Source organism: Anopheles gambiae, chromosome 2 (genome assembly GCF_943734735.2).
Source record: "Anopheles gambiae chromosome 2, idAnoGambNW_F1_1, whole genome shotgun sequence".
NCBI classification, from domain to species: Eukaryota; Metazoa; Arthropoda; class Insecta; order Diptera; family Culicidae; genus Anopheles; species Anopheles gambiae.
The window spans coordinates 96,796,472-96,811,292 of NC_064601.1; the positions used below are offsets into that span (position 1 = coordinate 96,796,472).

The following is a 14,821-nucleotide window of genomic DNA, read 5'->3' on the forward strand; positions in this document are numbered from 1 at the left end:
GTAAAATATAATAATCGAAGAATATGGAACATACATTGAAGTGAAAACTCAAACTAACAAATGAAACCTTTCAACTCAAGTTATAGAACAAACATCAAAGGAAAGAAAACATGAAAAAGGAAAAGCTTAATTAATTAATTGCTCAATCAACTAATTATCTGCACTTTTTTCATATTTGTTATAATTTTGATGTTCAGTTTTAACATAACAATATCGTTTTTGTTTCTAACCTATTATCAACATTGATCAACCAATTAGACAGACTTACCTATTTGTTTACTTAAATGAACTTGATCTGTATAATTGGCCTTTTGAATTGTTTTTTTTTTCTCTTATTTTCCTTTTCGTTTCTCAAATCAAAATTAATTCAATTTTTATTTTTTTTATTTTTACTTCTTGCATTTTTGCAACATCCTTATTTAAATGTATTAACATGTTGATTTATCACTTTTATATTCTTCAACAGGCCTGTTAATATGATATGTTTACTCATATTCATATGTGTAGAAATAAGACATAAAAAATAATGCATTGGAGTTAAAAGTATTCCTCTCTTTTTCTATTCCAATACATCCCATTTTTGTACAGCACTCTCCACCAAGTCTTGCCATTCCTCTTACTATTTATTTCCCTGCCAAACCCCCTACACTCCATGTTCCATATTCGTTCCTCATTTGCTTTGCTTGATTTTTCACACCACATCCCACTCGCTCGGCACGGACACGCATGCAAGCTCACAGCTGTAATGATCGTTTTAGCGTCCAATCATGTCACGCTCCACCTTTAATTCGAACCAGAACGATCCTCGAAACCATATGTCTTTCGTTTCTAGAACCCTTGCGCCAAGGCCACCGTTGGAAGGAGAAAAAAAACACGAAACCGTTGTGCAAAGCACCACCATAGAGGGAAGCGGAAGGTTCAACATCATCATCATCATACACGCTCGTCCAAAGCATTCATCGTCAGCATGATCCCACATTTGCGTACAACTGCCCCTGGGTGCGTTTGACATACCACGGAACGGCTCAAGTTCATTGTCAAAGGGGAAATCTGCTTTCACACTTGACCGCCGCCGCAAAGGAAAATGGCAATTCGGGTGATATCCCTCTCACGGTCTCTCCATAGCTCTCTCTCTCTCTCTCTCGCTCTCTCTCTCTCTCTCTCTCAATCCGATTTGCAGACGCTGGCCAGAAAAGTGCAAAGATGTAGATGGACCGAAATAAGATGATGCCTATTTTTATGGCTTTACTACGCCCACGTAAAGGTTGTGGCCCCCTGTGAGTATGTGTGTGTGTGTGTCGGTGTTGTGCAAAGATGTGATCTTCTCAGCTTGCAAATATTTGCCCTCCACATTCTGCTATTCTGCTACCCCCGTCCGTTGCGGTGGAGGAAAGTATTGAATTATGCGCCAATTCTTGATCCGGCACAAAACTTACAGCCCTTTTTAAAATGACTTATTTAAACTAAAATGATAAGGAGGATCACTGTAGAGGAGTCTTAGGATATAAAATCGGGAATGCTTCATCCACTACGAATGCTTAGTGAGCAACTGCCAACTAATGATACGGCCAGCACGGCCGGCTAAGTGACAGACAATTACCGAAGACACTAAAAATAGGCCCCCGCCGCCAGTCCAGGGAGCTGATGTATCAATCATCGCGCCGCAGCGGGCAGCAAAATTTGGTGAGAACAAAAACAGCAGGCAGCAAATACGGGAAACACAGACACACACACGCTCATACGTAGGCAGCTTTTCCGACGCAAATCCTAACCGCAAAACCGTTCGCGCCCCATTCCGATGGCGTGAGCACCATGAAGTCACCATGAACCCAGGAGTCATTGGACGCGCGTAGCGTCATGCGGCCGGCACGCGTGTAAAAGACTACTTCCAAAGTGATCTTGAACCCGGCGTGAATGCGTGGTGAACCAACGCAACAAAACCAACGCCAACGCTCTGCGGCGAGCGGCGTTTGGAGATGATGGTCGCTCACCACTGTTACCTAGCGTTTCGGAACCATACGGCGGGACAGACGGCGTTTTTCCACGGCCACGATGGTGATGGAGGGGGGGGGGGGGGTGACGCTTTACATAATTCCAAGAATGTGTCGGCTTTACGAACCTCGAAGGACGTTTTGGGGAAGCCGAACAGGCACAGGCGGACGTCCGAAGCAACCGATCCGATCGAAGCGTCGTAGAGAGGACATTGGTTTTTTTTCGGGTTTGTATCGGGCCGAAATAAAGTCTTCAATACTCGAACACAAGCTTCATGCAAATAGTTCCTGCTAAGTTTATTTATCCGCTCGAATTAAATAAATCGCTCGCAAAAAATAATAGCACATTAACGGATTTACATTCCCGCAAGCAAGTAACAATCACCGGCCCCAGGAAACAGGACCGTCACGCGTAACGCATCATTTGTTTGTAATGGTGACGGTGGCGGTTGCTGGGGCGGTGTGTTTGTATTGGACCGCGACGGCACCGGCAGACGGCACTGGCCGGAATGCTGGCAGCAATCGGGCAGGGTTTTTATTTTTATGTCAAGCTATTAAGCGAAATTAACGAACCTAGACAGCGCGAACCAGCACAATCCGTTGCCGTTCTATTTCTTCGTCTGACATCCACACACACACACTCTCTCACACACACTGCGAGGAAGCAACGCCTAAAAGAGATCACTCTCAAATCACCACCATCACCACCATCACCTTCCATCCTTTAGTCGTGGTTCGGGTCTGAGATCTTCCACATCTTTCCACCGCGCAGTGTTTCTTCTAGAATGGCCACAGATCAAAAAAAGATCTTGCTTGTGCTGTTTGTTGAAATTTGTTTTGTACGTCTTTTTTCTCTCTTTTTCTCTCTCCTCTTTTTGATCCGTTTGTTTTATTGCGGAAAATTAATTATCAAATACACAGCATCAGTGAGCTGGGGGAGGGAGTTTTTTTGTTTTTTTTTCCTGTGTTTCTTTTTATTTCACCACTGTCAACAATCGCACTCCCTGGACAGCTTGTATTTTCCTGTTTGGGAAGTTGTTTTATTGCCGATCTCTTGTCGAGGATTTTTCTTTTCGGGGAGGGAATGCGGAATTGGTTGCTTTTCGTAACAACGCTACAAGGATTTGGGAATTGTTTTTGATTATTTTTTGTTTGCATCTTCGTTGGGTTTATCATTTATCTAGTTTGAACCTTGAACAATAATATTGTATGTTAATACGAAAGTCTCTCTGCAGTTAACTTATTCTGTATTTGATTTTACAATGTCGTGATTTTTAAGTTTTGAACTGAAAAGTAGATTATTTTATCTTTTTATTTGTTTCTGTTTAAGTAGTTTTTCGTTTATTTATTCTTTTAATATTATTATATTACCAGTTTATGTTTATCTTTTATATATTTTAAACAAATTTTGTACAATATCTGTCATCCTAAACATTCATTTGTTATTAATCTTTCTTTTTATTTTTCATATCTGTTTCTATTCTGGCTAAATCTGGTAGTATAATTTTAATTGTCAAAATTTGCTATAATTCTAACAAATTTGTTGTATTTTTAATCTTCTCATGCCAAACTAAAATGCTATTTGTTCCTGAATTGATATTATTCGCACCAAAATAAACTTTCCTTATAAATTCATCACGTTCATGCTCGACCTAGTGTCACCTCACCGTTGTTGTAATAAATTTACCAATGTTTTCAAACACATCTTCTAATTAAATCAAAAGGCGGTGGCAAACAAGCACACACACACACACACATACACACGAGTCCAAATCTAATCCAAAACACTATCTACCATTGGAATTTCCCACCTTCCGGCATGCTCAACCACGGTAAAGCGATTCGCAACCACTTTAAACCCCAGCCAGTTCATAAATCTTCCCGACCCGACCATTAACAAGAAACGCTTGCGATGTGATACGGTGCGAGCACAAGCAGCAGCAGCAGCAGCAGGAAAAATCGTTCCACGCACACGATGGCGCTCCACCCGTTCCCCAACCCATGCCAGTTCGCGCGTCATCTGCCCATTATCCATAAATCAAACAATTGAGTATTAATCAGTGGCACCGCACAACCGGCGCGGTTTGTGCGTCTTTTGCGCGCCACGCTAAGTACCTTTTAATAACAACAATCTGACGGCGGCCCCTGACGCATTTTGACACCCCTGGACACCTCGCGTCAGCTCGCACGGCGCACAATTAACGCTTCTCCGTCAGCTCGGCACAGTCAGCGGCCGCGGCCGAAGGACAGGACGCCGAAAGACGAGCCCGGGTTGATCTTTTTCTTTATCTCCCGCCACGAGCTGCCGAGGTGCCGTTGATTCTTGCTTTGCCTACGCAGCGGCTCCAAAGACTACACCGAAACCATTCTTACGTCAATCGCAGTACAGGCAAGCGAGCGACAGTGACTTTCCGTCCGCCCGACAACCGGAACGCAAACAATGATGCTTCCTCCCTGCTCGAAGAAGTAGAATGGCACGTGCATATGTGCGTGTTCGTGTATGTGTGTGTGTGTGCGTTGGAGTATGCATTAGTAGATCGGACAGTTTGCTTGCGTCGTTTTAAGGAAAGGGAGAACAGAAGGAAAAGTCCGTACGTTCTACCATCCGGGGTGAAAAGGAGAGTTCCTTAATGTGCGCACAGCTGTGTCGGATGATTTTGAAGCAGCTTGGAAATGGGCATGACATCTTGAAACGGAAGAATACCAGAGCGAGTCGATTGCGTTGTCGGAATGGGTTAACGTTTTCCTGCTCTTCGCTAGGAAAGACTGGGCGTCTCCATGCGTTGGAGAACACGTGGTGCAAATAAAATGCAACATTTGGGTAGAATGGACAATCAAATTCAGATTTTGATAATGGTGAATGAATAAAAACTGAGACAACGTTGTATAATATAGTAGTTGTCTAAAAACCCTTTATTTCGTTTATTATTAATTCCAATTCCTGTGACTTTAATACTCAATATTGTAAAGCTTTAAGAAATAGTGCTGTCTTTAACAGCATTAAATCACACGATAAGCGGATCACATGAAATAAATCATATTTGTGGAATTTTCAAGTATTTTAAAGATTTTATGATGTATTTTAGACTATTTTACGATAAATTCGTCAATTTATTAAACGATGTTTGAAATGTTTTAAATCGATCGATTCGAATCAATTCAAGAATATTTGACAATATAAATTTAAGTCTCCTGGGAAAGTTTGAAGATCCTTTGAAAATCTTACTTAAACTCATTTTTCAAAAACCAGCTGTCAATGCACACAATAAATCACAAAATTACGATCACAGCAACGATTGAATTGAGTTCTTGTTGTGACTAACGAATGCAAGTGATTCATTTGCTATTCTCCTGCACTCCTGATCAATCGATCATTAAACCCGCCGCAAGACAAAACACAATTGCAACCCATTCCGGGCGGACCGAACTGACCAAACACCGATATCAACTGTCTGCGGCTGGGCCGGGTTTGCTCGCCGTTAACGCCGTCACAGAATGCAACAACAATCCGTGCGAGACTGCTACAACACCTTCTCCACCGAAATCGCGCTTCCCGTTTGGCACTCTCACACACAGCCTCATCATCATCGCAACTGCAATTATGACACCGAACGTTCGGTGTCCGAAATGGGAAACACATTTTTCACGCCCCGTTTTGTCACCACGGTTACTTCATCCGCATTCGACCGAAAATAAACTGCAACCAGTCCGGCAAACAGACGGAGAACAAAACGAAGGAAACACAATCCTGCCCATTAGCAAGACCCATTCCATCTGCCCCTCGCTACTAAAACGGCCGTTTTGCCCGACAATATTGGCTGCTGGTGCTGGAATGGATTGGCGCAAAAACCCAACCGATTTCGCTACAAATGGAACGTTTTGTCGTTAACTTTATTGCTGCTTGCTGCTGCTCTTGTTGCTGTTGTGGTTGGAAGGGGTTGAACCCGAACGGACCTAACCTTAGCCGACCGGCACACCACAACAACAGCAACAGCAAGCTGGTTCCCTTCCACCGGGAAGGTTTGCGCCTGTCTGCTGTGCTGCTGTGTGCCCTGTTGGATTGGCGCCAAAACGCGAGTGTGTGGAAAATGAGTGCCCGCCCGAGCGATGATGTGCTTCACGCGTACCACCAACAAAGAGGCAGCGATAGGCAAGGAGAAAGAGACAGATAAGGGAGGGCTTACCGATCGCGATCGTGGCCCGGTGTACTAACTGCGTATGTGGTGGTGGTGGTGCTGCTGTGTGGGTAAAGCCATTCGCAATCGTAGGAAAGAAAATGAAAAAGAGTTAATGATCCCTTTTCTATGATGCACAGAAATGAAAAACGATTTTTAAATACTTTTAACGTAATTGCAATCGAACAACAACAACAAAAAACCCCGCTCCATCCACCGATTGAGATGTCAGCTGGGTCTTTACATGCGGCGGGGCTTCGCTCAACCGAAGATCCTGCACCGAGCGAAAACCGCCATCGCCCCTCATACCGGGCGAGCGAGTATGACAGCGATCATGCACCTGTTGTGCTCGCAGCGAATATTTCCATACAACCCCGTGAGCGTGCGCGCGTATGTGTGTAGCAGCGCACACACCACACCACACCAACAAAAAAAAAAAAAAAAACCGGGCGTCCCCATGTCTGCGTTTGTCTGTGTTGGTGGCAACTCGTTCGCGCCGGAGCAGTACGCGCCCCCGGGAGCCCCGGCGCTGGCGGCTTAGCAGGCCCGTTCGCAAACGGGCCGGGTCCGGGAATTTATAAAAGGACTCGCACGGCGGCGATCCGTTGCCGATTGTCTCGACCTTTCGAAACAGGTCAGTCGCATAGCTGGGAGCGCTCTACGGTAGTGCTCGCACGCAGTGGTTTTTCGCCTTTCTTCGCAAAACTTAGCGATCGATCCGATCGTCGCAGTGTTAGGTTCGCAGGTGGTTTTAGCTTTGCTGTTAAGTTTTGGTTTTTGGTGGACTTGGAAGAAGTGGTGGAGGAGTTTTTCCCATCCCATCGTCGTCCAAAGGTGACACAGCGTGTGATGTTGGTGTTTGGAGTTGCATTGGATTTGGATACGGAGTTCAATCTGTGACCGAGTGCATCAGGACAAAGTGGAACTGTGACCCACGTGAGCGCTTGGGAGTGTGAGAAACTGTGACAAAAGCTGAAAAGCAAGCGTGAAAAAAGACCCCCCTACTCTCAAGAACACGAAGGACATCGAGCGTGACAAGTGACACCGCGAACAGGGATATTTCCCCCATTTAGATAAAGAATTGCATTGGAGTTCCAAAAATGAAGCCTAAAACAAACTCCAAACTCTTACACTAAAAAACTGGTGAAATGGTGAAGCACGAAGATACAACGCAAAAACGTTACGGGAGGACCAAGGGGGAGGAAAAAAAAGGGTCGCCAAAGTGACATTCCCGGACCCGGTCCCCATCCATGGCTCCGCTCGCTCGTGATGAGTGATGATATTTTTAAAGTTCTTTGCCTTGCCCGAGCAAAAATGGATAGTGAACAGGTGCTTTCTATACCTCCGGCCTGCTCCGGCCGGAGGATGTGTCTGTGCGGGACGCAAGCAACGGGACGAGCCGTCCCTGGGGAGAACACTCTTCAACACCTTCCGCTCCTTGCACGTTGGACCAGCGCCGCAGCGGTGAACCGAGCACGCACGGACGGCGTGACAGCTCTGTGAAGTCGATGATCGTACCTCGCTTTGAAGAGCACATCAAACGGACGATCGTTATGCAACACCGATCGTTTCTATTTTTCGGGAGGGGGGGGGGGGGTTTGCGGTGTGATGGAGCTGTCGTCTCTCCCAGGGAGCACATCTAAGGCATCCCAATCAGCATTGTACTTGAGCTACAGTACTTAAGTTTTAATATCTAAAAGCTCACTAACAAAAACTCCCAAAGCAACCAGCTCAACCGGACCGGACACCGGGGAGTTAGTGAGTGAGTGTGGTGTGTGTGTGTGTATGTTGCGCTTAAGGTCCGGGTGACCAGCCAAGAGGCCTGGCGAGGTGGTTGGAATATTTTTGCGACCTCTTGTGCGCCTATTTTTAGCCCGGCCAGGTCCTTTTGTCAACGGGCCGAAGACGACGACGAAGACGATCTTCCGTTTGACTTTGCGCGTTTGACCACGGCACGGCACACAACACCGTGTACCTAACCCTAGGCCCAGGGTGTCATTAATATACCGCGCTGAGGTGTCCATGTGTATGTGTGTGTGTGTGTGTTTGCACACACCGTGGGAGGGGAGGGGGGAGGTTCTATTTTTAGTTCATTTATTCACGCCGCAATTTATTGCGCAACAGAGAGCGCTTTTCCGCGTGTCTGTGGCGGCGGCGGCGGCGGCGTGTGGTGGAAAATATTCTCTTGTTTTTGTTTCATCGTGCAGGGAAAATTATTTCTTCTGCTCACTCGCGTCCAATGTGTCTAGCGGTTGGTGCGGTAACAGTTTCGTTTGCCATTTTGCCATCCCTGCCTGTACCTCGTGCTTCTTGCCAATAAAGCTGCTGCTGCTGCAGCAGAATTGTTCGCATGAGAGTGGACTTGACAAGTGTTGAGTCTTCCAACACTTTACCTTCCCCAGTTTTTGCCCACCCAATCGGGGCCCGATGGTAATGCACACACTCACACACACGTGAAGCCATTTTTGATCGACGCGGTACAAGATTCCATCCTGCTTAGATCAAATATTGGCTGACATTAGGGCCAGGGTGTTAGGCCTCGGTAGCTGAACCGTTGCCAAGAAAGCTACACATCATGCAGCGCAACTAACTTGAAACAAGGAGTGAGAGAGATACACTGTGGTTGGCGCACAATCTTAAGCCGCGCGGAGCGACCAAAGCGACCAAAGCGACGAACGGGGAAAAACAGGCAAAGGGCGCGCGCGAGCGCGCGCGTGTGTAGGGAAAATTTCTATTTCGGTACTGATTGATGAAACGTAAATTCCTGCCCATCCACATTGAGGGGGGGGCACAGCGTTTTGCACACACGAACAAGAAGAAGAAGATGATGAAGACGCACAGTTACGAGTTTTTTTTTCTTCTACGGACAGGATTCGGTTCACCTGTTGTTGTGGCCAACAAGTACTAACCGCCCGAACAGGAGATCTGCCCAGAGTGCATCCATCATACGGCGGGGATATGAAGCAGCTTAAATAGACATGCCAAGCGATGGAATGATGTCAGCTGCCAAGGGCCCTTGGTGGTCGTGTGCGCATTTTTGTATTTGTTTTTCTTCTCAAAGCGATGGAAGAATGACTTAGTATTCGCCTTATCATAATTAAATTGTAATAGCATTAATTAGCACGCTCAGTAACGCTTCCGAGTTCACCCACTCGCTCCGCCAGTTTGTTTGTTTTATCAAGCGAAAAACTAACTGCACCTTCCAAAACAAAAGCATTGGAAATCGAATACTCCACAACAGGAGCGCAGGGGATTTATGTAGTGCCCCAACACCCGGTTCGAACAACGGGTCGAAGTGTAAACAAAGATATCATTCGCACAAAACAACTGATCCCCAACGGGCAGTGGTAAATATGGTTGGATATTATTATATTACCGATCACTGGGCGGGAGAGGAGGCGTTTGGAAGGAGTTTGCAGAAAGAGTTTGCTGAAAGCTGATACGCTTGTGCTGTGCTGTAGGTTCCGATTGTTTGTCGAAATACAATGCCCGAACAACATGGCAACACGCTCCGGCGCGCATTACAGTATTGGAATGTTTGTTTTGCATTATTCATCTTTTTTATGTGCTCTTGCCCTCTGGAGAAAAATAGTTCGGGTTGAGCAGAATTTATGAACACTCACCAGTTCGACTAGAGCAAAAAACGGGAAAAGCTGCACGTACACGTGCCTTGATCGTGGTGGCCTTGAGAGGTTTTTTTGCTTGCACCAAGACAACAACCACCCCCAAAATCCGTTGCCTTTATGAGCGGAAAGACTGATGGCATCTTTACCGTGGCGCATCCTCAGTTCACGCGCGCGCGCTCGAGTTCAAGTACGCGCCTGCCCGGTACCGCCGCCCGCGCGATCGCAGTATATTTATTTATTTATTTATTTACTTTCAACATCAAAACTACGATCGTCTGCCCACCGGGAATCAGCGACAAGGGAGGACCTAGCGGGGGGTGGCAAAGTTCAAGCCAACAGCGAGTATAATTTCCCAATGGCATTGGAAATCATTTTATAATTGCACCGCAACCGCCTTTCAGCTCAACGTGTGCGCTCGGGGGATAAGTTTTAAACTGCCAATTTTTACGACTTTTCCCCCCGTCGGCCTGCTCGACAACTCTCGCCAACTCTCGGTCACTCTCGGCGAGCGAGAGAACGGGTGAGAAATAGTTCCAGCCGCTATGCCAGACGTCCCTCAGAAGAGGGCCACTCTGGTGCGGGAAGCTGTAAACTTGGGATGTGAGCGCTGAACCATGTTTAGGACGGGAAATTGCACTCACCAGCAATAGAACAAAGTCGAGTTTTGTTTTATGCCACTTGTTTTATCCACTTCAATCAAATCGGCCACTTGCAGGATTGAAGTAACGCTGGCCTTCTACCTTTTTTTTCTTTTCTTTTTTTTGCGCAAATTCCATTTTCGCCCTCACCACGACCAACTCCAACTCGCCAAACCCGTACCGAGTGAGAGAGAAAGAGAGAGAACGAGTGAGCGAGAGTGGGATTATTTTATTTTTAAAATAATTTATCTGCACCTTCTAATATTAACCCGCCCGACCCTGGGGATTGGGTAAAAATAATTGACCGATGGCTAGCTTGCTGGCTGGCTGGGGAGGTGGGGCTGAGGTCCGAGTGGTGGTGCCGGTCCAAAACTTTCGATCGAAAAACCGCAAACGTTGCGAAATTGATCGTAAACCTGTTTGCAGCGGTCAGCGAAGGAGGTGGAGGGGAAACGGAGCGTATACCTGTGTGAGGGATTTCAAGTGGTTTCGCCCGGACGATTTTCGCCCCGCGTTGCTGGATTTGCAAAGTAGGAAAGTCGACTTCGATTGACTCATCGGACGCGATCGCGCGTGTTTGGTTGTTGTTTGATTTTTCTTCGCCGAATAAATTTATTGCCCGCGGCCACATGGCTTTTGAGGAGGTAGTATCCAGAAAGGCACCAGTTTCCGAGAGCGTCCATCATATTGGAGATCGCGACCTGGTGGTGGACGGCGAAACCAATGGAAGCAGGGAGGGGAAACTGGGACCTCGTCCACGCGGTAGTGCAACAACAAGCGGTCGAGCGTTCTAAAAGTGGTACCTCCGTATTTCCCGGGGACCTGCGATCGCTTGGGAAAGGCCATCTGGGGACCGCCAGACATGTAGAGGCGGCCGATTTTGGCACCACACGCCAGTTGCTGCGCATGTCCGTTCGAAGGGATCTGGCCGGTTCTCTCACGTCACGGCAGCGATAAACACGAGAGAAGGATTATTTTCTCTCTCTTTCTCTCTCTCTTTCACTATTTTGCTCTTGATTGCGGATTGAGAGAGAGAGATAGAGAGACAAGCATCCCATCAATGTGCACCTCAATTCGATTGTTCGCACAGGTTGTGGTGAGATTTTTCCTCTTCCTCCTCCCCAGGTGGTGGAAAACTCTGTAACCAATCGTTGTGACGTTGGGATCAAAGGCAAACACACAATACCAACGAACAAAATACCAAAAAAAAAAAAGAAACATCTTCTCCCATTGACCAACCAAATCTCGGAGAAACCGTCTTTTACGTGGTCGTTGCGATCACGAGCAACGCGATCGGCAGGAAGCGAACCTCAGTTGTTCACGAACGTCTCGCTGGTGTGCACTGTCCTTTTGCGGTCCGTGTGCCCTGTTTGTGACCACTGCCCCGCTTGCCTCCGTCCTTTGCGTGTCGGTGAGCCCCAACGGCACCAACTGACCGCGACTGGTTGGCTGCTCGAAAAGTGCCCTCTGTTACATAACACGATCGCGCAGATACATTTGGTGAGTGTGTTTGTGTGGAAGTGTGTGTGTGTGTTGAGTTGAGTGGCTCAACACAAAAGTTTGAAAGATAGTGTAGTTCTGTTAGTGAGTTTTGTTTTAAATGGTTTAGAACTTATTGCAATTTAAGTGACTTTTAAGCAACATTATAAGCTGTGATGGAGCAAAAAGGTGCTTTAATCAGGACAGATAGCTAAACAGTTCGCCCCGTACCACGTGCCGTTTAACCATGAAAGCAATTTTGTTCGAGCGTGTGACACTAATTGCGTCGCCGAACTCAACTATCCTCTGGACGTCAACAACATTGCGCCGTCAAGGAAAACCTCAGCGACGGGGACTTTGCCGTAGTTGATCTCACACACCACCTGCCCGCCCTCTGATCATGCTGCTCTGATCAAACGGCCCCGATATTCGGTCAATGGCAGTTTCACGCTGCATGCGAAGCCGTTCTTTACCCTATCTTACGGTTTGGGTTTTTGGCGTGTCAGACGGAGGTTCCCAAAAATAGCTTTAGCCCTTTGAACGGTGGAGGTGTTTCTCTATTGACGAGCTAAATTGGTGCAGTTTGGCGTTGTTGGGACGGCCACGCCGTACAGCCGCTACAGGGTAGAGGAGGAGGAACTAAGGGGCGTAATTTGTAGAGCAATGTTAAGCTGCTCTAAATTCTGCTAGTCCTCATTTTCCGGCCCGTTCGTGTGAGACAGTGAGCACGCTTTGCCTCGCCCATTAACGGCGCCCCCCATCAATCTGTTGACACAAGGTGAATTGGTTGCCTTGGGCTGAAACTGAAAAGATTCATAGTTTCGGTGTGATAGTACCCATCACATTACTTCATGCTTGTAAAAGTAGTAGAAGATGCTTAGTTTTTGAAAAATGTGTTTCAAAACCAGTTGCCGAATTGCACTATTATTAAGTATCAATGAAAAACGAAGGAAAATGTACAAAAAGAAACTCCAAAATATGCAATTTAAAAGTTCAAGAACCAAAAAGAACTCAATAAAACAGATAACGGCGAAACGACCGTTTAAAATCGAGCGAAACGGTCAGATTGACAGTTCTCCATGCTGCACGTTGGCCCGAATGCTGCTTGGGAATTTCGCTGCGTTTACAACCGTCCGCTTGAGTGCTTGTAAATTTTTGCGAAATTAATCTCATTTTTAGCTTTGAAATTAAATTTTTTAGAGTTATTAGCACCCAAAAATATTGATTTATCATGCAATAGTACTTTTGTACAGTAAAATGCACGTAAAACAGTCGCATCCGCTTTTCGTACGCGACAAAAATGCCACCGCCTCATGACCGGCGCGGGCATCCCACTGTGCGCCATTTGGCAGCTGGTGGGCATTGAACAAAAAAAAGTAATCAAAGATCCGGTCCCGAGCGGGGAACAAAAAGAAGCTTAATTTGTCGTGTATTTCCTTGCCAAGCGAACGGGCGACACACATCACCGTGTCCTGTGTCCCGTGTCCGAGAGTGTGCGTGTGGTTGTGTGTGCTCGCGCTTGTCCGTGTTGTGTGTTCTCGCGGAGATCGTAGTTGCCGAGTTTTTTTCCCCGCCGTGCGCTTCTCCTCGCCTGTGAGCGAGGGTGCGAAAGAAAAATCCTGGTTAGTAACGAAGAGCCGCCGCCGCCGCCGTACAAGCGGCCACCCAGCGGACCGTTATCTGTGTCTGGTGTCCGGCATTAGTTGGCAGTTTTCGGGCAGTTCCGTCCACGGTGAACCCGTTCCCCCTGGTGTGTGGTGTGGACGGTGGTCATTTACCTCTTTCTCTATCGCCTAAGCTAAAGAGCTGTGCGAAGAAGGGCTCGTTTTTCTTTACTTTTTGCGACACAGTTCCCCTCTTCCACTGGTTCCCGGGGGCAAATAACGCGAATCGTCATGCCTTTTCCAGTTCAGCTGGCGTGTGTATGAATGTGCGTGTATGAGTGGATGTGTGTTAGAGAGAGACAGAGAGAGAGAGAGGGTAAGAAAGGTAGAACGACATGAGGAGGAGGAAGTGTGATGTGGAAGCATTGCAGAAAGGACGTTTTCGCTGATAGTAAATGCCCATACACACACGTAAACATTGCTCCATACACTTCCCTCTTGAAAGGTGTTTTTTTGGTGATAGTTGTGTGTGCATTTTTACAAGAAACAAGAACAAGAAAAGAGTAAGATGAGTGCATTAGTGTGTGCCACCTTTTAAGCAAATAATTGCCAACTTTCCTCTGTAGGGCCAGCTCACCGTTACCGTTAGAAACAGAGCGAGCGAAAAAAAACCCATTCCGCACGCTGCGCGCTTGGCGCTGTGTGAGTGCAATACACAGCGTGTACACACGCACACACCGCACCGCCACGGCGTGCTTCGGTGTGTGAGTGTGCGTGCGTGCGGTTTTTTTTGTTCATTTCATTCCGTTCACTCGCCACGGTTGGCGAATGCGTGCTTCCTTTTCCGACCGGATCCCCCGTCTCGCTCTTGTGAACCCCTTTGGCCCGTAGTTCGCTTCTTCTTCTTTTTTACAAACCGTGGCGCAATACACAAATCACCACGTAAGTGTTTATCGAAAACGGGGCAGAACGCGCCGCTCTTGTACTTTTCTTCTGAGGGGCGGGGGAGCTCCAAGGAATGTTTCGCGAGATTATTTCCCCCTCTCCATTCGTCCTCTCTTGGATTGGATGAACTTCATCTTCGGCTGGAAGCGGATCCGTAGCCGAAGTAGGCATTGGTGGGTCCGCTGAGCTGTGACATCCTTTACACGCAAGTTACACAGTCACCGCAGAAGTGTTGTTCCGCGACCGGGCAGGTTGTGGCAGGTTTTGTAGGTTATGTCGGTTTGAACCTTTTGTGTGTGTGTCATCGCTACTTTCTTCCGCCTTTTGGGCTCTCGATCCCCCGGGTACGTGTGTGTGTGTTTG

The 14,821-nt window shown here is 47.0% G+C and overlaps 1 protein-coding gene across 12 annotated transcripts in view; it reads left to right on the forward strand.

The window, feature by feature from the left end:
• The first annotated feature begins 6,692 nt into the window (after nucleotides 1-6,692).
• The window catches only part of LOC1276852 (calcium-transporting ATPase sarcoplasmic/endoplasmic reticulum type), a 33,020-nt gene continuing 24,891 nt past the window's right edge, over nucleotides 6,693-14,821 (forward strand). For 3 of the 12 annotated variants that reach the window (XM_061643839.1, XM_061643841.1, XM_316251.5), the window contains exon 1: nucleotides 6,693-6,800. The gene's annotated coding sequence lies outside the window, so the exon portion shown is untranslated. Of the gene's footprint in view, nucleotides 6,830-11,735; nucleotides 11,931-13,250; nucleotides 13,532-14,023; nucleotides 14,077-14,462; nucleotides 14,803-14,821 lie in introns of those variants that run through there. The other 9 variants (XM_001688764.2, XM_001688765.2, XM_001688766.2 and 6 more) reach the window with 6 other exon arrangements.